This window comes from Manis javanica, chromosome 10 (genome assembly GCF_040802235.1).
Source record: "Manis javanica isolate MJ-LG chromosome 10, MJ_LKY, whole genome shotgun sequence".
Taxonomy (NCBI): Eukaryota; Metazoa; Chordata; class Mammalia; order Pholidota; family Manidae; genus Manis; species Manis javanica.
The window spans coordinates 35,519,986-35,543,582 of NC_133165.1; the positions used below are offsets into that span (position 1 = coordinate 35,519,986).

The following is a 23,597-nucleotide window of genomic DNA, read 5'->3' on the forward strand; positions in this document are numbered from 1 at the left end:
AGCTGCCTTTAAAACTCTTTCCTTGTCCTTGATCCTTACCATTTTAATTATTATGTGTCTTGGTGTTGTCCTCCTTGGATCCTTTCTGTTTGGGGTTCTGTGTATTTCCGTGGTCTGTTCGATTATTTCCTCCCCCAGTTTGGGGAAGTTTTCAGCAATTATTTCTTCAAAGACACTTTTTATCCCTTTTTGTCTCTCTTCTTCTTCTGGTACCCCTATAATGCGGATATCATTCCTTTTGGACTGGTCACACAGTTCTCTTAGTATTGTTTCATTCCTGGAGATCCTTTTATCTCTCTCTATGTCAGCTTCTATACGTTCCTGTTCTCTGGCTTCTATTCCTTCAATGGCCTCTTGCATCTTATCCATTCTGCTTATAAATCCTTCCAGGGTTTGTTTCACTTCTGTGATCTTCTTCCTGACATCTGTGATCTCCCTCTGGACTTCATCCCATTGCTCTTGCATTTTTCTCTGCATCTCTGTCAGCATGTTCATGATTTTTATTTTGAATTCTTTTTCAGGAAGACTGGTTAGGTCTGTCTCCTTCTCAGGTGTTGACTCTGTGATCTTTGTCTGCCTGTAGTTTTGCCTTTTCATGGTAATAGAGACAGTTTGCAGAGCTGGTCGAGTGATGGCTGGAAGAGCTTTCCTTCTTGTTGGTTTGTGGCCTTCCTCTCCTGGGAGAATAGCGACCTCTAGTGGCTTGTGCTGGGCATCTGTGCACAGACAGGGCTTCTGCTTCCTGCCCGGCTGCTATGGAGTTAACCTCTGCTGTTGCTGCGGCCAAAATGGTGGAGCCCCATTGGAGGGGGAGCGGCTGGGAGGCTATTTATCTCCATAAGGGGCCTCCGTGCTCCCTGCTGCCCAGGGGGTCAGAGTGCCCAGAGATCCCCAGATTCCCTGCCTCTGGACTAAGTGTTCTGCCCTGCCCCTTTAAGACTTCCAAAAAGCACTCTCCAAACCAAAACAACAACAGCAACAACAACAAAAAAATTAAATAAAGAATTTTAAAAAAAAAGAAAAACGCATGATTTTCTTTGTCCTCAGGCGCCGGTCTCAGGCACCCACTCACCGGTCTTGCTGCCCTGTTTCCCTAGTATTGGGGTCCCTGTCCCTTTAAGACTTCCAAAAAGCACTCGCCAAAAAAAAAAAAAAAAAAAAATGGCCGCTCCCATTTCTTTGTTCTCTGGCATTGGCCTCAGGCACCCGCTCACCGGTCCTGCTGCCCTGTTTCCCTAGTATCCAGGACCCCACACATGCACTGTGGCTGCGCTCTGGTCCGGATGGCTGGGGCTGGGTGTTCAGCAGTCCTGGGCTCCTTCTCCCTCCTGCTCATATCTCTCTCTTCCCGCTGGGAGCTGGGGGTAGGGGCACTCAGGACCCGCCGGGCCAGGTTTTCTATCTTACCCCTTTCCCTAGGTGCTGGGTTCTCGCAGGTGTGGATGTGGTCTGGATGTTGTCTTGTGTCCTCTTGTCTCTATTTTAGGAAGAGTTGTCTTTGTTATATTTTCATAGATATATGCAGTTTTGGGAGGAGATTTCTGCTGCTCTACTCACACCACCATCTTGGCTCCGCCTCCCTTCTGCAGTGTTTTTATAGGTCGTACACTGCTACATTTTTCTCCCCTCCTCTCTGATCTGGGAATAGCTCAGTAAGTGCAGATGGAAGGAGGGCTCTCACTGCACACTGCTTGGGTCCCATGTGAGATACTCAGGTGGAGGGTGGGTGGGAGCCACTCTCAATCTGATCTTAGGTGTGTGCCTCTGCTCAGCCTCCCGTGCCCGCACCTCCTAAGGAGCTGCCATTATGTGGACCTTACTCCTGAGCAGCCTGGAGCTTCCTGAGGCCTGAGTCAGGGGGCACAGAGGCTTGATTAGTGTCAACAGACCTCCCAGATCCTGGCATCAGGCTGTCTGTCCCTCTTATTGTATAACGTTGTTACGAACTTCCTCTTTCCCTCTGTCCGCATGGGTTAGTATACACTATCTCAACCCACTTGTGCCTCAAGAGAAGAATGGATAAACGAACACTCTATGATCTCACTTGTATGTGGAATCTAAGCAAACAACAATAAAACCAAACTCATAGACACAGAGGACATACTGGTGGTTGCCAGAGGCAGGGGGTGAGGGGTGGGGAAAATGGGTGAAGGGGTTCAAGAGGTACAAACTTCCAGTTATAAAATAAGTAAGTACTGGAGATGTCATATATAGCATGGGGACTAGAGTTGGCAATACTGTATCATATATTTGAAAGTTGTGAAGAGTAGATGGTACAAGCTCTCATCACAAGAAAAAAAATTGTGAATATGTATGGTGGTGGACATTAACTAGTATCATGGTGATCATGTTGCAATATATACAAACACCAAATCCTTATGTTATACACCTGGAGCTAATATGATGTTCTATGTCAATTATATCTCAATTAAAAATAAATAGTATTACCAAACAAGTAGAAGGATGACGATATTGTGGTACATTCATGCAATGGAATTCTGTGCAACAATAAGAAAAAATGCACTATTGCTACCTCGAGAAAGAGATGGCTCTCTCAAGTGTAATGTGAGCTAAAAAACCACACACCCCAAACAGTACATAAGCCAAACTCATCAGTGATGATAGAGGTAGAAATATTGGTTCTTTCTTCGGTGTGGCAGGGGAGGGACACAAGGGAGCCTGGGTGGAGCTGGAAATGTTCTATATTTTGACCTGAGTGGTGACTACACTGAAGAATACTTATGTAAAAATCCGTTAATCTGGAAAACTAAGATTTTTGTGTTTTACTGGATGCAAATTAATCCTCAAAAAAAAAAAAAAGAAAGCTTGCTGTGAAATATTCCAAACATCCGAAAAATTTCAAGGGATCATACTTTCAAAGAACACTTTTCAAATAGTGATGCCCACTGAGGTCCTCGGTGTAGACCATTCCTCCCTGGCTCCATCCCCACCCAGGCCACCTGCGACCTGAAGTCACTGTGAGTTATCCTCATCGTGGTTTTTATATTGGAAAGCTGGCTGAGGCAGCATTATAGGTTTTCCACCCTCAACTGGACATCTATACTTTTTCCTCCTATATGAAATTTTAAGGTCAGTTCATTAAGTTCAATGATGAAAGTTATCAGAAGAATATTCTCCTGAAAATTATTTTTTTCCTAGGAAAAAACAAAAAATGGAGTATGGTAGCCTGGACTGTAGCTCCAGGTCACCTGTTTCCTGGCACAAAGCCTCAATGAACTCCACGTGTTGTCAGCACCCCCAGATGTTGGATGCATCAAGGTCATCCAACACTGTTTCAAATCAGTGTTTCCCACCTAATCAATTTTTTCCTGCTTCTTGTTCCTCCACTCAGTTCTTTTTAATTTCCAACAGTCCTGCATCCAGCTTAACCCTGTAAAGGGAGCACAGTGAAATAATTGCCTCTCGGCTCCCCTTTTCTTCCTGTTTTGTTTCCTGTCTTTCTTCTGGTTTTTATTTGATCTGCTATTTCATTTCATTTTTCTTGCACAGACAAATCTGAAGTAAAGATCAGCACCAGGCTGAGGGGGTTCTTCTACCCGAGGAGCAGAAAAATACCCAGAGGAAGCTCCTCCTTTACACAACATTCTCCCAGAAAATCTAGAAGACATCCTTGTGTTTATTTCCACTGCCCATACACTCGAGTGTGGTCAGGACAGTTCTGTCATTTTCACGAGCCTCAGACTTCTGAGTAATGGGGAAGTGTGGGGGTGGTCTCCTGGTAACTCCAGATAATGACACTGCGAAAAGCCTTCTTCACTGGCCCCCGGATACCCTTATTGCTGAGACAGAACTGGAGCCAAATGGAGGCGGGGCAGGGGGGCCCCAGAGCCTTGCTCCTCAGGAGAATCAGGCTTGAAGGTCCTCACTGCTGCCCACGATCGCCAGACGCCACAGCAGGCCCACAGCCATGGATGCAAAGCCAGGCCAAGTCTGCTGACACCAGCCCTGTGCCAGCTCCCACTTGCTCCCTAGCTCTCTTGTAACTTAAGAGTAAAATTTTTTCCAACAAGGAACGTTATGCTTTTTCCCCCTATTGATATATAAATGACATTTGTGAATTTAACACCACGATGATTTGATACACACACATAATATGAAATTACCATCCTGATAACTTAAATCAGGTGACATCCAACAGATTCACTCATGGGAACCTAACGTACAGCGAGGTGACTATAGTTAATAAGACTGTACTGTGTGCTTGTAATATGCTAAGATCTTAAGTATTTTCACCAAACAAAAAAGCTCCTGAGAGGGTGGATGTTAATTAGCTTGATTGTGGAAATCATTTCAAGTGCATTTGTATACACCACATTGTACACCTTAAACAAATATAATTTTTTATTTGTCAATTATATCTCACTAAATCTGGATCCAAAACAAAAATAAGATAATGCCAAATGGAAAAAAAAAAAGAAACAAAAAAGATATATACAGACAACTGGACATCATTCAGCCTTACAAAGGCAGTTCTGACACTTGCTATAAAATGGATGAATGTGAGGACATGAGGATGAGTGAAATAAGCCAGTCACAAAAAGACAGATACCGCATGACCCCACCTGTATGAGGTATCCGGAGCAATGAGAGTCACACAGACAGAGAGTGGATGGTGGGTGGCAGGGGCAGGGGGTACGTGTGTTTAGTGAGTACAGAGTTTCAGTTTTGCAAGATGAAAACGTTCTAGGGATCTATGTCAAAACGGTATGAGTATACTTAACGCTACTGAACTGTACATTTTAAAATGGTTAAGATGGTCAGTTTCATGTTATTTGATTTTTACCACGATGGAAATTTTTTAAAAATGTATTCATTTACCCCCTGCCAAGCCCAAATCTAGTGCAGTTGCTGAAATGGTTCTTGGTACTTTTTTCCTCCTTTTTTTTCTATTAAACGATCAATTGCACCAGTTGAATTTTCCCCCTGAAATTAACTGAAGAAATAAAAATATCTGATCACACATGATTATTTAATGAAGATGATTAATACAGTTTGATGGTAACATTAACTCATACTCCTCCCACATGGAAATGTCATAATTCTAATGCAAAATTTAAAAAAATAATGAGGTGAAAATTACATAACATGAAATTATTTCAAAGAGGCACTGAGTGGCATTTAGTACATACCCCAGCTCTATGTAGGTCTAAGAAATTTCCATCACTCTGAAATAAGCCTCATATCCATTAAGACATTGCTCCTCATTCCCTCTCCCCCTTAGACTGAGACCTTCCCCCAACAACTAGCAAGCTCATTTCTGTCTCTATGTATTTACCTATTCTTGGCATTTCATATAAATGGAATCATACAATATATGACCATTTGTTTCTGGCTTCTTTCACTTAGCGTAACATTTTGGTTTATCCACACTGTAGCATGTATCAGTACATCATTCCTTTCGATGGCCAAATAATATTCTGTTGTACGGATCTCTGCATTTTGTTTATCCATTCTTCAGTTGATGGACATTCATATTGTTTCCACTGTTTGGTTATTATGAATAATGCCACTAGGAACATTTGTGTACAAGTTTTTGTGTGCACATATTTAAAGTTATCTGGGGTATATACTTAGGAGTAAAATTGCTGGGCCATATGGTAACTCTGTTTCACATCTTGAGGAACTGCCAAACCATTTTCCAAAGTGGCTGAACCATTTTACATTCCCACTAGTGATGTATGAGAGTTCCAACTTCTTCACATCCTTGTCAACACTTACTAGTGTCTGTCATTTTATTTTAGCCCTTCTGGTAGGTGTGAAGTGGTATCTCACTGAGGGTTTGATGTGCATTTCCCTAATGACTAATGATGCTGAGCATTTTTTCATGTGCTTATTGGACATTTATGGATCTTCTCTGGAACATGTCTATTCAGATCCTTTGCCTATTTTTTCACTGGGTTGTCTTTTTATTGTTGAGTTGTAAGAGTTTCTTATATATTTTGGGTACTAGATCTTTTATCAGATATATGATTTGCAAACATCTTCCCACATTTGGTGGGCATCCTCTGATGCAAAAAATTTTAGATTTTGATGAAGTTCAATTAATCTATTTTTCCCCTTTTAGTTGCCAGTGCTTCAGGTTTATATCTCAATGGCTGATCCCAGGGGCTGCAGCAGGGAACTATAAGATGAGCTTGGAGCATGTTGGAGGAATAAGGAAGTGCTTAAAACCCAGAAGGGTAGAGGTATGTCAAGGCAAAAAGGGGAGCCAACTGAAGTGCTCATAGTGATCAGGGTAGAAGAACTTGAACAACAAAGTAAATAGAAATAGTACTGCAAAATAACAGGAAGTGTAAAATAAATATCCGTGACCAATAGTAATATAATGAAATACCTGGGAAATAAGTTAATGAAGAAGAAGAGACTACTCTTCCTCACAGAATTCTGGTGCATAAAGAGAGAGTGAAGGAATTAGAAAATCCATATTTGAATATCACAGTAATAATTGCCATAGGCAAGATACAAGGATGGATGCAAAGATCAGTGGGGAAAGTTTAACAAGAAATCAGGTATTTGCATAATACCAGGGTATCTCCTCCAAAATAGCTGTGAATTACAAAGGGAAAAGGAGTAACTTGCTGTGGAGAACCCTGGTGTACATCACCCTAATCAAGCGATCAGGGTGAGCATCACATGTAAAAGGACATAATGAGGTGCCTCCTGACTTGGTGCAGAAGGGACAGCATCTCTGTGCTCAATCTAATCATGAGAAAACACCAGACCAACCCAAACTGAGAGGCATTGGAGAAAATAACTATCCAGTGCTCTTCAAATGTGTCAGGGTTACGAAAGACCAGGCAAGTCTGAGAAATGATGGCAGATCAGAGATTAAGGAGACATGACGTGTCTGATAAATGCACATGGGATCGTTGACAGGATCCTGGGACAGAAAGAGGGTGTTAGAGGAAAAGCTGGTGAAACCCGAATAAAGCCTGTCCTGCAGTCAGTAGTCTCCTGCCAATGTCAATGTTCTAGTTTCCAGCATCATCCTGTGGGTGGGCAAGAGGGGTACGGGAGGGGAAGCTGGGGAAGGACATACTGGGAATCCTACTACTCTTGCAATTCTTCTTTAAGCCTGAAATTATCTCAAAATGTATAGGTTTAAAAAGAAGAGTCAGCACAGGCCTGGTCTAGAGCTCTCAGCACCCTGCCCCGTACCCCTGACCAGGCTGGGCACAGAGGCTGCTGCTCCTGCAGCTTCAACTCAGGGGTGCCTGTGGCTGTGCTGAGTTTTCGGGGCCCCTTTGTACTGTGTGAGCAATGTGCCGGCCCCTAAACTCGATGGCCAAGGGGCCCACCAAGCGGGGGTGGGGGAAGGGCCCCCAGGGACCTGCAGATGAAGAAGGAGCAACTCTCCCCTAGACTGGGCCAGTGGAAGAAACAACCGAGTGGAAACTTTAACTGAGGTCTCCTTCGCGGTCTCACTGAGACCCACCAGGGCATGAGATTGGTTTTATTTTCTCCATTTCACAGATGAGGAAACTCAGGCTCAGTAAGAGGAGTAATGGGGCAGCCCACATACCTGGAGGGTGGTGGACAAGGCTGCACCCCAGAGATGCTTTTCCTGGGTGGTCGCTCCATCCAGCTGGTCGGTGGGGAGACTGGGCTAAGCTAGTGCCTGACGTGACCTGGAAAGAAAGCAGAAACCACGTGGTGCTGGCTAAGCCTTGAGAGTAAAGAATCTTGTCTGTAGCAGCTCTTTGAATTTCAATATGCTGGGCTGGTAAGTACTGGAAGGACAGAGGACATTTATATGAGGCAGCAGATGCCCAGAGAATAGGTGCTGTTTGTGCCTATCCCGGATCTGTCTTGTGATGGACACTGTGTTGATTGCTCTTCATCTCTCCCCTCCCCTCAGACCCACTCTGCACACCCTTGCATACTGGCTGTGCCCCGAGGGCTGGTCTGTATGCCCCCTGGTCCTCCGGCAGGCTCCTTGGCCTTGACTTCGGGTTGGGTTCAGCCAATGGGGGGGCTGCAGGAGCGAGGTGGGGCTGTTTACTCCAGTTCCTTCTCTGCTGGACCACTCCACCTGCTGGGGGCCTCTCACCACTGCTGCTTCTGCCTGGTTCGATCGTTTTGCCCCTTGGGGTAGCAGTGGCTTCCCAGAGTCCCCTGTGCATTCCCTTAACCCTGTCCACACCGGTGCACACAGCCCTTTACTAAACTCTTGCTTGCCCCTGGGTGTCCCCGCTGCTTCCTCTAGGCCTCTGCTGACACAGCGCCTGAGAAAGGGGATGAAGCTTGCAGACACATTCAGCTGTTAAACTCCATGCCCTTGTTCAGTCTCCCAGGGAAGGAACCTCAACTGCAAAGCCTGTAAAATGACCACAAAGCTTGCAAAACGTTGACTGTTTATTTGATCTACAGAAAGCTTGCCACAGGAGACAGCATCAGCTGCCCGATATGCTGCGTTCTCACCGGACTCATCAAACTTAAGTGAGCTGGTCTGTCACTACTTTGTGCATTGGGGAGATCTTTCATTTTCTCCGGTGGGCCCACTCATGCCTCTAACAGATCCAGATGCAAATGCCTCCACCGTCCCACCCTCCCACTGCCCCATCTCTGGTTTTCTACCTGTTCCCGCTGAATGCCCTCTGTGCGGGCAGTGCAGCTCAGCCCTGGACTTTGATGAGTAGGAATTAGCTGGCGCCCATGTGAAACGTGATTGAGACCAACTCCTGGCACCGAGATGCCTGCAATCTGGGAGCCCAGGATGCCCACAGAAAGAAGCAGACAACTGCAGGGGTCCTGGACCTCAGTCACAAGCTTCATTGTCTTGAGCACAGACTCACCACACTTCAACAATTCCACTTTGGGGAGAGGAAGGGCGCGGGAGGACTTAGGATGGGGACATGACTGAGCCCACATCGGACAGGTGGACCTGCTCACAAGGACAGAGCTTCTCTGTCACCGGCCCCCTGCAAGCACACCCTGAGGCTCAGTCACCCCTCATGTGGGCCTTTGGCTGTTAGTAGATGAATCAGTGCCTCCTGTGGGTGGGCAAGCTGCCTGATTTTGCTGGAAAGAGTAGCATTTGACTCTGCATTAGGCCACTAAAGCATCGCTTCTAGACTGCTATTAATAAAACCACATGCGAAAGCTACCGAAAGCCACTGGGGAGAGGGGAGGGGGCGGTGAGGCTGACTGGCTGCCCCCAGGGCATGGATTGCATACTGGTCCTGGTGCCGTCAGAGTACCACGATGGGGCATCAGGCTGCCCCCTTCATCCCTGGCAGGGGAGGCTCCAAGTGGAGGCCACCCTCTGCGGTGGTGCTGGGCACAGGGCAGTAACCTTCCAGCCCTCCAGCTCTAGAGGTGGGGGCTGCTGGGCCAGTGCTGGCTCTCCTGCCACACACAGGCCTGGAGTAACTCAGGAGGGCTTGAGAGGAAGGGGGAGAGACACATAGGTTTTTCTTGCTGCCAACAACCCTTGGGGGCTTTTCCTGGCTACAGGAAATCGGTGGGGCTTAAAAAGCTCTGGGCAGATGCCTGGTGAGACCAAAGGGACCTGTTGGTACATGTGCATTCTGACAGGTGTGCACAGCACACACGTTCCTCAACACTCACCCACGTCTACCTGGGTATGTGCACAGCTAGGCTGCCCATGTGTACCTGGCAGGCCTGGGGCTCCGTCCTGTGACCCAAGTGTGAGCTTCGGTGTGTCCTGAGTGTGGCTGGCTGCAAATGCATTCCCCACGTGGCCGTGTGTGCACGCATGACCCCTGAGTGTGCATGTGTCAAGGGTCCGCGGATGCCTATGTCATAGCTTCGCAAGCACATCTGCAGGTGAGAGGCCCAGTTCTGGAACACCCAGTCAGCCCAGGGGTCACCATATTACTGACCAGCCAAGACATGCCTAAAGCCCTGGCTCTGGGCTTTCCTGGGCCACCCGACCCCAGCTCCAAGCCAGGTCAGTGGTCATGGTAAGGAGAGGATCTCCCAAATTTCCTAATACTGTGGCTTCTGGCCTTGGTGACCACTCTATGGCCAGCAGCTTGGAGCTGTGTGTGTGTGTTGGTGTTGGGGGCTGTGCAGGAAGATGAACCTTGCCCCCCAACACCTCGAACTTGGCTGGGCAGACAGGCTGAAGGGAACCTGTACCACTATTTGAAGGAGGCTCAGTATATGGGGACAAAGAGCCCTGGGGACAACCTTGGCCTGGAAGTGGCTGCAGAGAAGGGGGTCCCCACTTGGCTCCTGAGGGCTGAACTTCCCTCCTCAGTACTGCATGAAGCTGGGGCTCCTGTGACCCTTTCCCAGGACAATGACTCTCTGGGTCTGAGGGGTACACAGGAGAAGGAGGGGAAGAAAGGGCGGACAGGGACATGTCCATGATACCAAGATGGTCCTCAGACAGCTCAAGGGCCTGGCCGGGTCACCCCACCTCCCAGAACAAACTCCAGAAACTGCCGGGAGTCCAGGGTGTCCCAGCTGAAGGCCCCAGGGCCAGGCTAGGGCTGTACCCCTCTCTGTGGGAGGTCGTGCTTGAGGAAGCCTCCTGGTCCAGCAGGGGGTCTGGGGTGGGGCATTGTCCGCAGAAGTGGGCACATCATTGTTACAAACACTGTGGTCTCCAAAGTGACAGTCCTGGCCCCCTGCCTGGAGGGGGCCCTGCCGGGGCAAGCCAAAGGGGTGCTGGTGTGGATGGGGCTGCTTCACAGTGTCCCTCGGAGTCAGTGCTTTTCCTGGAGAGAGCAAGGGATTGATCAGCAGGAGCCTCTGAAAGTGGCAGAGAGGGGTCAGGCAGGAAGTGGGGTGGGACACCTGGGGGAGTAGTATGTGCCAAGGCCCTGGGGCAGGAAGAGTCTCTTTGCTGTGTGTTTGGGCCATGGTGAGACAGGAGGGAAGGAGCACTTTAGGGGAAGTTGAGGGAAAGAGGCAAGAGCCAATGGGTTTTACAAAGGCACTGAGTGCCTGTGTTGGGGACTGGGTAGGAGGAAATGAGAACCAGAGCTGAGGCTCCCAGCCTGGGTTTTCAAGTCTGTAACTGGGATGACCCCATATACCTCACAGGGTTGCTGGGAGGACAAAGCCACAAAAGTTATGGACATCAGGTCCTGGGGGGGAGGCACCTCACGTATGGCGGCTGCTTGGCACACACAATCTTTGTACTTCCCCTGCTGCCCTGCATGCAGGTCTGGCATAGGGTCCTGCCCTCTCCCATGGGCCTGTCCCTTGGAAGATTGTGTGGCCAAGCTTCTCCTGTCTCTAGGTGAGCACCGTGGCCAGGAGACCCACAGTCCGAGTTGGAAGGATGAGGGCTTCCTCCCCTGCTCCTGCCTCCCTTGCCCAAGGTCACTCAGAATGCTGTGGCCAGGGACAGAGAGGGACAGAGCTGGCACAGGGCTCCTCCCACCTGGTCGGGCTGGCATGTGGTACCCAAGAGGGTGCCTATAACCCTGGGTGCCAGGGGTAAACTTTGGGGTGGGGGCCACGAAGCACTCCCTTAAAATATAACAGCCAAGCAAAGACATGACCATCACGGGCGTCATAGCACCCTTCCGGCCCATGAAGTTCTAGAAAACCAATTTTACACCCACAATTCTATAAATAGCAGAATTTACAGAGATTGCTTGAGGAGGAGACAAAATGCTTATGTTTAAAGTATTCATATACCATATGATACCTACTCTATTAAAATGATGTGTCACTTTGCAACCATCACAGCAAAAACTGGCTCAGGAGAGAGTCACCAACAGATGCTCAGTCCAGGGGGCAGCTTCAGGGAGAAGCAGAGGATTCACGTGGTCTTAAAGTCTCCCCACAGACTGCTCGTTAGGAAAAACCAGTAACTATATACAGTGGAGAAATCAGACTCCTTGGCCAGGTGATCAAAATTCGCATCAGGAACGAAGGGCAGATGGACATCATGTCCCCCAGCCGTGGTGTCGGGAGAAGGGCACGACACAGACAAGGTGCTCCTGCCTGGAAGGTATAACCTGGCTCTAATCACGAGGAACCATCAAAACCCAAAATGAGGAATCTTCTATTAAAAAAAGAGGGGGGACTATATTTCAAAAATGCCATGTCATAAACAGAAGAGAAATAGAGGAAATGTCCTAGATTAAAGGAGACTAAAGACTTACAACCATTTACTGCAATAAATAACAACTAAATGCAATAACCCTCAGGCTGGATCCTGAACTGGGGGGAAAGAGCCATGGAAGGAGCCCCCAGGTCAACTGAAGAAAGGGACCGTGGTGAGTGATTAGATAAAAACCTCACATGGCATAGAACTCATAGAAAAAAACATAGGCAAAAATCTCATGGACATAAACATGAGCAACTTCTTCATGAACATATCTCCCCGGGTAAGGGAAACAGAAGCAAAAATGAACAAGTGGGACTATCTCAACCTGAAAAGCTTCTGTACAGCAAAGGACACCACCAATAGAACAAAAAGGCATCCTACAGTATGGGAGAATATATTCATAAATGACAGATTCGATAAAGGGTTGACATCCAAAATATATAGAGTTCACACACCTCAACAAACAAAAAGCAAATAATCCAATTAAAAAATAGATAGAGGAGCTGAACAGACACTTCCCCAAAGAAGAGATCCAGATGGCCAACAGACACATGAAAAGATGCTCCACATCGCTAATCATCAGGGAAATGCAAATTAAAACCACAAAGAGATATCACCTCACGCCAGTTAGGATGGGCCAACATAGAAAAGCCTAGGAACAACAAATGCTGGCAAGGATGCAGAGGAAGGGGAACCCTCCTACACTGATAGTGGGAATGTAAATTAGTTCTACCATTGTGGAAAGCAGTATGGAGGTTCCTCAAAAAACTAAAAATAGAAATACCATTTGACCCAGTAATTCTACTCCTAGGAATTTACCCAAAGAAAACAAGATCCCAGATTCAAAAAGACATATGCACCCTATGTTTGTTGCAGCACTATTTACAATGGCAAAGACATGGAAGCAACATAAGTGTGCATCAGTAGATGAATAGATAAAGAAGATGTGGCACACATACAAAATGAACGCTATTCAGCCATAAGAAAAAAATGAAATTCTACCATTTGTAACAACATGGATGGAGCTGGAAGATATCCTCACTGAAATAAGCCAGGCAGAGAAACACAAGTACCAAATGATTTCACTCATTTGTGGAGTATAACAACAATGCAAATCTGAAGGAAGAAAACACCAGCAGACTCACAGACTCCAAGAAGGAACCAGTGGTTACCAAAGGGGAGTGCTGGGTGAGTGGGAATGGAAAGAGAAGGGGATTAAGGGGCATTATGATTGGCATACTTGGTGTGGGCGCTTACAGGGAAGACAGTGTAGCAGAGAAGACAAGCAGTGACTTTGTGGCATGTTGGTACACTGATGGACAGTGACTGTGGTGGGGTTTGGAGAGACTTGATAATATGGGGGAATGTAATGACAACAATGTTGCTCATGTGAAACCTTTGTAAGATTGTATATCAATAATACCTTAATAAAAAAAATAAAATGCACAGAAAAAATATATATATAACTTACTAAAATGTACTGAAAAGAAACAGAAAACCCAAATAAACCGATAACCATTTTTCAAATAGGGAGTTTAATATCCAACCACCAATTGGTCCTGTTGTGGAATGAACAACCAAATTTTGGTTTATTCATATAGTGGAATACCATACAGATGTTAGTTCCACAACTAGGAATAAATACCAGCAGGAATAAATCTGAAAAAGACTATTTGGAATGGATACTTGGACAAAAGGAATTGTAGAGTATGGTACCATGGCATGAACCGGTAAGACACACAATAGTAGTATCTATTCTTCAGAAATGAAAGGGGTTGAATGTGGTAGGGGCTGTGGAGGCTAGGATGACTTGGGGCCCAGCATGGCCTGGAGGGGTCAGTGTTGAGCTCTGGTGCCTGGTGCCATGAAAAATGCACCAGGGCCAACAGGTCTTCCCAGTTTTTGAAGACAAATAAGAAATCAAGACATTTATGTGAATTATGTTCTAAATCTTTTAAACACTGAGGTAGGAAGCTCTTTTGTAGGAGGGTCAAATTTGGTCTGTGCCGCTCTCCCTCTCCAGATTTTTATTATTTATTTTTATTTTTTATTTTTGTTATTTTTGCCATCATAAATCTACAACTACATGAAGAACACTATGTTTACCAGGCTACCCCCTGCACCAAGTCCCCCCCCCCTACCCCACTACAGTCACTGTCCATCAGCATAGCAAGATGCTGTACAATCACCACCTGTCTTCTGTGTTGCACAGCCCTCCCCATACCCCCCACAACACTATACATGCTAATTGTAATGCCCCCTTTCTTTTTCCCAGCCCTTATCCCTCCCTTCCCACCCATCATCCCCAGTCCCTTTCCCTTTGGTAACTGTTAGTCCATTCTTGGGTTCTGTGATTCTGCTGCTGTTTTGGTCCTTCAGTTTTTATTTGTTCTCATACTCCACAGATGAGTGAAATCATTTGGTACTTGTCTTTCTCTGCCTGGCTTATTTCACTGAGCATAATACCCTCTAGCTCCATCCATGTTGTTGCAAATGGTCAGATTTGTTTTCTTCTTATGGCTGAATAATATTCCAATGTGTATATGTACCACATCTTCTTTATCCATTCATCTACTGATGGACACGTAGGTTGCTTCCATTTCTTGGCTATTGTAAATAGTGCTGCAATAAACACAGGAGTGCATCTGTCTTTCTCAAACTGGAGTGCTGCATTCTTAGGGTAAATTCCTAGGAGTGGAACTACTGGGTCAAAAGGTATTTCTATTTTGAGCATTTTGAGGAACCTCCATACTGCTTTCCACAATGGTTGAACTAATTTACATTCCCACCAGCAGTGTAGGAGGGTTCCCCTTTCTCCACAACCTCATCAACATTTGTTGTTGTTTGTCTTTTGGATGGTAGCCATCCTTACTGGTGTGAGGTGATATCTCATTGTGGTTTTAATTTGCATTTCTCTGATGACAAGCTATGTGGACCATCTTTTCATGTGTCTGTTGGCCATCTGAATTTCTTCTTTAGAGAACTGTCTATTCAGCTCCTCTGCCCACTTTTTAATTGGATTATTTGCTTTTTGTTTGTTGAGGTGTGTGAGCGCTTTATATATTTTGGATGTCAACCCTTTATTGGATCTGTCATTTATGAATATATTCTCCCATACTGTAGGATACCTTTTTGTGCTATTGATGGTGTCCTTTGCTGTACAGAAGCTTTTCAGCTTGATATAGTCTCACTTGTTCATTTTTGCTTTTGTCTCCATTGCCCAGGGAGATATGTTCAAGAAGAGGCCACTCATATTTATGTCTAAGAGATTTTTGCCTATGTTTTTTTCTGAGTTTTATGGTTTCATGACTTACATTCAAGTCTTTGATCCATTTCGAATTTACTTTTGTGTATGGGGTTAGACAGTGATCCAGTTTCATTCTCTTACATGTAGCTGTCCACTTTTGCCAGCACCATCTGTTGAAGAGACTGTCATTTCCCTATTGTATGTCCATGGCTCCTTTATTGAATGTTAATTGACCATATATGTTTGGGTTAATGTTTGGAGTCTCTATTCTGTTCCATTGATCTGTGGCTCTGTTCTTGTGCCAGTACCACATTGTCTTGATTACTGTGGCTTTGTAGTAAAGCTTGAAGTTGGGGAGTGAGATCCCCCCCCCCACTTTATTCTTCCTTCACAGGATTGCTTTAGCTATTTAGGGTCTTTGGTGTTTCCATATGAATTTTTGAACTATTTGTTCCAGTTCATTGAAGAATGCTGCTGGTAATTTGATAGGGATTGCATCAAATCTGTATACTGTGTTGGGCAGGATGGCCATTTTGACGATATTAATTCTTCGTGACCAGCCAGGAGCATGGGATGAGTTTCCATTTGTTAGTGACCTCTTTAATTTCTCTTAAGAGTGTCTTATAGTTTTCAGGGTATAGGTCTTTCAGTTCCTTGGTTAGGTTTATTCCTAGGTATTTTATTCTTTTTGATGCTATTGTGAACGGAATTGTTTTCCTGATTTCTCTATTAGTTCATTGTTAGTGTATAGGAAAGCCACAGATTTCTGTGTGTCAATTTTGTATCCTGCAACTTTGCTGAATTCCAGTATTAGTTCTAGTAGTTTTGGATTGGAGTCTTTAGGGTTTTTTATGTGCAATATCATGTCATCTGCAAATAGTGACAGTTTAACTTCTTCTTTACCAATCTGGATTCCTTGTATTTCTTTGTTTTGTCTAATTGCCATGGGTAGGACCTCCAGTACTATGTTGAATAACAGTGGGGAGAGTGGGCATCCCTGTCTTGTTCCCGATCTCAGAGGAAAAGCTTTCAGTTTCTCACTGTTCAGTATGATGTTGGTTGTGGGTTTATCATATATGGCCTTTATTATGTTGAGGCACTTGCCCTCTATGCCCATTTTGTTGAGAGTTTTTATCATGAATGGATGTTGAATTTTGTTGAGTGCTTTTTCAGCATCTATGGAGATGATCATGTGGTTTTTATCTTTCTTTTGGTTGATGTGGTGGATGACGATGGATTTTCGAATGTTGTACCATCCTTGCATCCATGGGATGAATCCCACTTGGTCAAGGTGTATGCTCCTTTTGATGTATTTATGAATTCGGTTTGCTAATATTTTGTTGAGTATTTTTGCATCTATCTTCATAAGGGACATCGGTCTGTAATTTTCTTTTTTGGTCGGGTCTTTGCCAGGTTTTGGTATTAGGGTGATGTTGGCTTCATAGAATGAATTTGGGAGTATTCCCTCCTCTTCTATTTTTTGGAAAACTTTAAGGAGAATGGGTATTATGTCTTCTCTGTATGTCTGATAAAATTCCAAGGTAAATCCATCTGGCCTGAGGGTTTTGTTCTTGGGTAGTCTTTTGATTACCACTTAAATTTCGTTGAAGGTAATTGGTCTGTTTAGATTTCCTTTCTGTTTCTTTCTGGGTCAGTCTTGGAAGGTTGTATTTTTCTAGGAAGTTGTGCATTTCTCCTAGGTTTTCCAGCTTGTTAGCATATAGGTTTTCATAGTATTCTCTAGTAATTCTTTGTATTTCTGTGGGGTCCGTCATGATTTTTCTTTCTCATTTTTGATTCTGTTGATGTCTGTTGATTCTCTTTTTCTCCTAATAAATCTGGCTAGAGACTTATCTATTTTGTTTATTCTCTTGAAGAACCAGCTCTTGGTTTCATTGATTTTTTCTATTGTTTTATTCTTCTCAATTTTATTTATTTCTTCTCTGATCTTTATTATGTCCCTCCGTCTCCTGACCTTAGGCCTCATTTGTTCTTCTTTTTCCAATTTTGATAATTGTGACATTAGACTATTCATCTGGGATTGTTCTTCCTTCTTTAAATATGCCTGGATTGCTATATACTTTCCTCTTGACTGCTTTCGCTGCATCCCACAGTAGTTGGAGCTTTGTGTTGTCATTTGTTTCCATATATTGCTGGATCTCCATTTTAATTTGGTCTTTGATTCATTGATTATTTAGGAGCATGTTGTTAAGCCTCCATGTGGTTGTGAGCCTTTTTGCTTTCTTTGTACAATTTATTTCTAGTTTTATACCTTTGTGGTCTGAAAAGTTGGTTGGTAGGATTTCAATCTTTTGGAATCTACTGAGGCTCTTTTTGTGGCCTAGTGTGTGGTCCATTCTGGAAAATGTTCCATGTGCACTTGAGAAGAATGTGTATCCTGTTGCTTTTGGATGTAGAGTTCTGTAGATGTCTATTAGGTCCGTCTGTTCTAGTGTGTTCTTCAGTGCCTCTGTGTCCTTATTATTTTCTGTCTGGTGGATCTGTCCTTCAGAGTGAGTGGTATATTGAAGTCTCCTAAAATGAATGCATTGCATTCTATTTCCTTCTTTAATTCTGTTAATATTTGTTTCATATATGTTGGTGCTCCTGTATTGGGTGCATATTTGTCTGATACTAGTACTGCAACCCCTGCTTTCTTCTCTCTGTTGTTTGCCTGAAAAATGTTTTTCCATCCCTTGGCTTTTAGTCTGTTCATGTTTTTGGGTTTGAGGTGAGTCTCTTGTAAGCAGCATATAAATGGGTCTTGCTTTTTTATCCATTCTATTACTCTGTGTCTATTGATTCGTGCATTCAGTCCATTTACATTTAGGGTGATTACTGAAAGATATGTATTTATTGCCATTGCAGGCTTTAAGTTTGTGGTTACCAAAGGTTCAAGGTTAGTTTCTTTACTATCTTACTGTCTAACTTAACTTGCTTATTGAGGTACTATAAACACTGTCTGATGATTCTTCATTTCTCTCCCTTCTTATTCCTCCTCCTCCATTCATCATATATTGGGCGTTGTGTTCTGTGCTCTTTTTAGGAGTGCTCCCATCTAGAGCTGTCCCTCTAAGATACACTGTAGAGGTGGTTTGTGGGAGGCAAATTCTCTCAACTTTTGCTTGTCTGGGGATTGTTTAACCCCTCCTTCATATTTAAATGATAATTGTGCTGGATACAGTATTCTTGGTTCAAGTCCTTTCTGTTTCATTGCATTAAATATATCATGCCATTCTCTTCTGGCCTATAAGGTTTCTGTTGACAAGTGTGACGATAGCCTGATGGGTTTTGAAAGGAAAGGAGTGACTCACAGCGGCAATTCACTGGAGAATTCTGCTTTATTAGGGAAAGGTACTGGGTTATATAGGAAGGGGCATGGGGTGATTGTGGTGTTACTTCTACGGGGCTTGTGGCTATTGGCTAGGTGCTGGGATTGGGAGGGGGTGCGAGAGGTGATTGGTCTTCAGGTGGCGCCGTCGGGAACTGAGGACCCGGAAGAGAAGCCAGAAGTTCGCCATCTTACTGGTGGGGGCTCTTCAGGTTTTCCTCTGTAGGTGACCTTTTTTTTCTCTCTGGCTGCCTTTAATACTCTGTTCTTGTCTTTAGTCTGTGCCATTTTAATTATTATGTGTCTTGGTGTTGCCCTCCTTGGGTTCCTTGTCATGGGTGTTCTGTGTGCTTCTGTGGTCTGAGAGGCCATTTCCTCCCCCAGTTTGGGGAAGTTTTCAGCAATTATTTCTTCAAAGACACTTTCTATCCCTTTTTCTCTCTCTTCTTCTGGTACTCCTATAATGCAATATTGTTCCATTTTGATTGGTCACACAGTTCTCTTAATATTCTTTCATTCCTGGAGATCCTTTTATCTCTCTCTGCATCAGCTTCTCTGCGTTCCTGTTCTCTGATCTCTAGTCCATTAATGGTCTCTTGCATCTTGTCCATTCTGCTTTGAAGTCCATCCAAAGATTGTTTTATTTCTGTATTCTCCTTCCTTAGCTCTTGCATATTTCTCTGCAAGTCCATCAGCATGGTTATGACTTTTATTTTGAATTCTTTTTCAGGAAGATTGGTTAAATCTATCTCCTCAGATTCCTTCTTAGGGGAGGATGTGGAGGATGTCTGGGTTAGTCTGGTCTGGATAAAATTTTTCTGCCTTTTCATGTTGAAAGATGCATGGTATGCTGTTGGCTCGTCTGTCAGTTGGGAGAACCAAGACCCTTTCCACCTGCTCCTGACCTTTCTTTACTGGGACAACGGCGACCCCTAGCAGCTTGTGTTGGGCAGCTGCACGTAGACTGGGTCTCTGTTTCTTGCCTGGCCGCTATGGAGGAAGCTCCCTTGCTGTGGGCATTGCCAGCCTCAGGCTGCTGCTCTGCTATGGCAGGGCTGCACCGGAGGGGGAATGGGCAGGGGGCTGTTGATCACCGTGAGGGGTCTCAGAGCTGCGCTGCTGCCCAGGGGTTAGGGCACCCTGATTTCCCCGGGATTCCCATCTGCTAGGCTAAATGTCCCGGGATGCTTCCATCCAGCTGTGGGGTCCTTGTCCCTTTAAGACTTTCAAAAAGCACTCACTTTTTTTTGTCCCAGGTGTGCCGGCTGCAGGGACCTGCTCGCAGGTTTTACTGTCCTGTTTTGCTAGTTTCCTGCACTCCTCGCACTGTGTGTCTGCGCTCTGGGTGCGGGCTGGGTATTTAGCCATCCTGGGCTCCCTCTCCCTCCCCGCTCCAACTCCTCTCCTCCTTCCAGGGGCTGGGGCTTGTATCTTACCCCCTTCATGAGGCGCTGGGTTCTCGCAGGTGTGGATGTAGTCTGGCTGTTGTCCTGTATCTTCTGGTCTCTCTTTTAGGGATAGTTGTATTTGTTGTATTTTCAAAAATATATATGTTTTTGGGAGGAGATTCCCACTGTCCTACTCACGTCACCATCTTGGCTCCCTCTCCCCCTCCAGTTTGGGACTAAGACAGCACATGAATGGTGCAGTGTTATTGAATCACAGGGTCTTTCTGATCATGAAGTTCTGGAGTCTACAGAAGCTCTTTGCAATGCTATCCAACTTGAGGGATGGAACGAAATGGGATGAAGAAGGGGTTTTACTCTAGCTCCAAATATTTTCATCTGATTCCAGTATTCACCGAAGCATCCAGTATTTACAGAGCATCCTCTATGAGGCAGTCCCCCTCTCGGGCTGGGGCTTATCAGCAGGCAAAACAAACTCCCAGCTCTCAAGGAAGACAGACCTTAAATAAGTAAACAATAAATAGATAAATCAGGTGAGACAAGGGCTTGGGAAAAGAACGAGCAGGGCAGGAAAGAGACAACTGGGTTGTTATTATTTCAAATAGGGCAGTTAGGGAAGGCTTCTTTAAGTAGAGGCTAAAGGAAGTGAAGGTGGGCACCATTTGGGTATCAGGGGGACAGTAAAAGCAGAGGCTTCAAGTGGAAAGGCAGGTGGAGCTTGAAGCAACAGAGCAAAGAAGCCAGCATGGCTGGGCGAAAAGTGCTTAAGAGGGATTGGGAGGGGACTGGGAGGGTGAGCAGACCCGGTGGGGCCTTTTGGGCCATACATAGTAAGGGCATTGGCTCCTAATCAGGAAGACGGGAAAGCTTAAGCAAAGGAAGTGACATGCCCTAAGTAGCAGGATTTGGGTTTTAGGTGAAACACTATGGCTGCTGTGTGGGAAACAAATCAAGGGGGCAAGGCTGAAACATCCTTCTCCAGATATTTCCACCTCTTACTAGATACAGTTAAGATCTTTCTTTAACAATTGTTATTTTGCAAAGTCTGCACATTTTTAATGCTCATGAGCTACAGTTTTGGTTGCAAAGGAAGCATATGTAGTACTTTTTTTCTTCATTTTCATCATGTATAGATGGAGATCCCATGTGTCAATTTCAATTTTTTCTCATATCCATAGGCACTTTTTTGCATTCTTTGCCCTAGAGTAATACTCATGCTTATAACAGAAGCTTTACAGTAGCTCAATACAGATGCATATTGAGATTCATGCAGGAGCTGATCTGTACACATTTGTAGAATATCAGTATGTCTTTTCACATAAATTGACTAAGTCATTGATCTTAATCTCAACATAAAAATGATTTATTTCAGATTATTTTAGAGAAGTTAACAGTATTATACCAAACATTATACCAACATTTCAGAACTTAAAAATTGCTGAATATTGAAAACTGATATCAAAATGACTATTATTCCTATTTTATAGACAATGAGCTTGAAATAAAACAATTTGCCTGAGGTCATACAGCTAGCATAAATGGCACAGGATTTAAATACAGGCAGTTTGAAACGCAACCTGCAGTCTTATCACCACGCTAAGGGCTTTCAGGCAAAGTGGCATCTAAGCGGGCCTTCAAGGGGCTGCATCCTCCCCACCCTCAGGGAACTTGTAAAGGCTGTGGTATCCACTCTGGAGAAGAATTTAAGGAACGAATTAGGATCAAAGTTCATTAAGACAACTCAGGAGAGGCACATGTAACTCTGACAAGGAGGCATTTGCAGTGTTTACAGAACTTGAAAGGGTTGGCCTCAATCCCCTGGATCTTAGGTAGGAGGCAGACTGTGTGCCAGAGACAAAGAGGAGAAAGGCCTACAGACAGACAGTTGGAGTGTGGCCCAGGACTGGCCTTGGGTGCTGTCTGGGTAGAGAAAGGGGGGATTAAACTTGGAGGGATGAGATGACCCAAGGAAGGTCCTGGGGCCAGGAGAGCCCAAGCCACAGGCCTTCTAGGAGTCTTCCCTCCTTTTGCTGCACTAAGGATAAATTAACCACTTCTCCCTCATGTAGGGCCCTGTGGCAGATGACAGAGAGAACTCTCAACATGGATCCATGTACTCCGGGATCTCACCTGGAGGTGACTTTGGACTGGGAGAATTTGGAATTAAAAAAATGTATGGGCATTCAAGAATAAATATTAAGGTCTCAATAAAACTGGAAAGTAAGTAAGAAGAAATAGTTTTCATAGCAATGTGCTATGAGACCAAAGCTATGTTACAGTGGGCAAGTTCCTTCCTCTCTAGGTATTTCTAGCTATAATATAAGAGATTTGGAAATTATACATGTAAAATGCCCATAATGCTGCCAGAACACATAGTGGATAGATGTTCAATATAGATTACTGTGGACCAGGAATTTTACCATTTCCTCATTTAATTTTTACAATTATGAGGTAGGTGACATCCTCCTCTTATACAGATGGTACAGTCGAGATGTTAAGGAGGTTAACTAACTTGCTTGAAGTCACACAGCTAGTAAGAGGCTGAGCCCAGGGTCTACATGACAGTAAACTGGCTTTATTACTTGGGAAAACCAAGACAGAAAAGCAAAAAATGAGTTATTGCTGCTCTGTCAACCCCAGAAGTGGGATAAAGTAGCAGAAAAATGCTTAAATATAAAAGTGCTAGACATCTTACTATGCTGATGGACAGTGACTGCAATGGGGGGAGACTTGATAATATGTGTGAATGTAGTAACCACAATGTTGCTCATGTGAAACTTAAGATTGTATATCGATACCTTAATAATAAATAAAGTGCTAGACATATATTGCAAAAATTCTATAAGGTTCTTTGAAATTGTGCCTACACACACCAGGGTTTGGTGTATTCATTACTACCACAATCGCAATCACAAAACCTGAGAAATAACCAGTGTAATCCATTCTCATTGCATTTACACTTTCCACTATTGCCAGATGTCATTAAAGTCAGGACTGGATTCTTTTCCAGCGCTAAGACTTCAGCAAAAGCGAGATGCGCCGACTGTCACTAGTTCAAAGACCATCTAGATTCTCATTTCAACCGCCCCCACCCCCCGCCCTACCAATACCCTGACCACAAGCACACTCTTGGAGGCAGGATTCGTATCTGCATCCCCATCGCCTCGCAGGTTCGGATCCTGGCCCAATCTCACCCCTTCCAGGCCGTTTGCCCCTGTGCATTCCCAGCGAGTGCCAGCTCTGTGGGTCTCCGCTTTGGAGGAGGTGGCTCTTACTTTGGTGTTAGCAGGAGATCCCTTGTTCGAGAAGAGGGTGTCGCAGAGCAGCCAAGCAGAGCAGGCCTCTGGAGTCCCTGCAGGGTCTGAAATACGAAAAGCTAAGCGACAGCAGAAAGCGCAGAGGGCACGGCAGAGAGTCCCAGGCCAGTCCGGAGAGGAGCCGTCATAACGCGCCCAGGGAGCCACCAAATGGCCCGCGTCCACCGCGGGGTGGGGCGGGGCGGGGCGGGGGCTGGAGAAGGCTGCGGCTGAAGCCAGCCCGCCAGCGCACAATGGGCCG

At 45.0% G+C, this 23,597-nt stretch overlaps 1 long non-coding RNA gene across 2 annotated transcripts; it reads right to left on the bottom strand.

Moving 5' to 3' along the window:
• Positions 1 to 647: 647 nt before the first annotated feature.
• LOC108398350 (uncharacterized) lies at positions 648 to 23,516 on the bottom strand. 2 transcript variants are annotated; one of them, XR_012122202.1, is made up of 3 exons: positions 23,315 to 23,516; positions 7,544 to 7,649; positions 648 to 1,477 (listed from the first exon to the last, which is right to left on the bottom strand). It is a non-coding gene; the product is annotated as an uncharacterized lncRNA (long non-coding RNA). The 2 variants fall into 2 exon arrangements; XR_005057082.2 differs by lacking the exon at positions 648 to 1,477 and adding an exon at positions 4,972 to 6,901.
• Between the last annotated feature and the right edge of the window lie 81 nt (positions 23,517 to 23,597).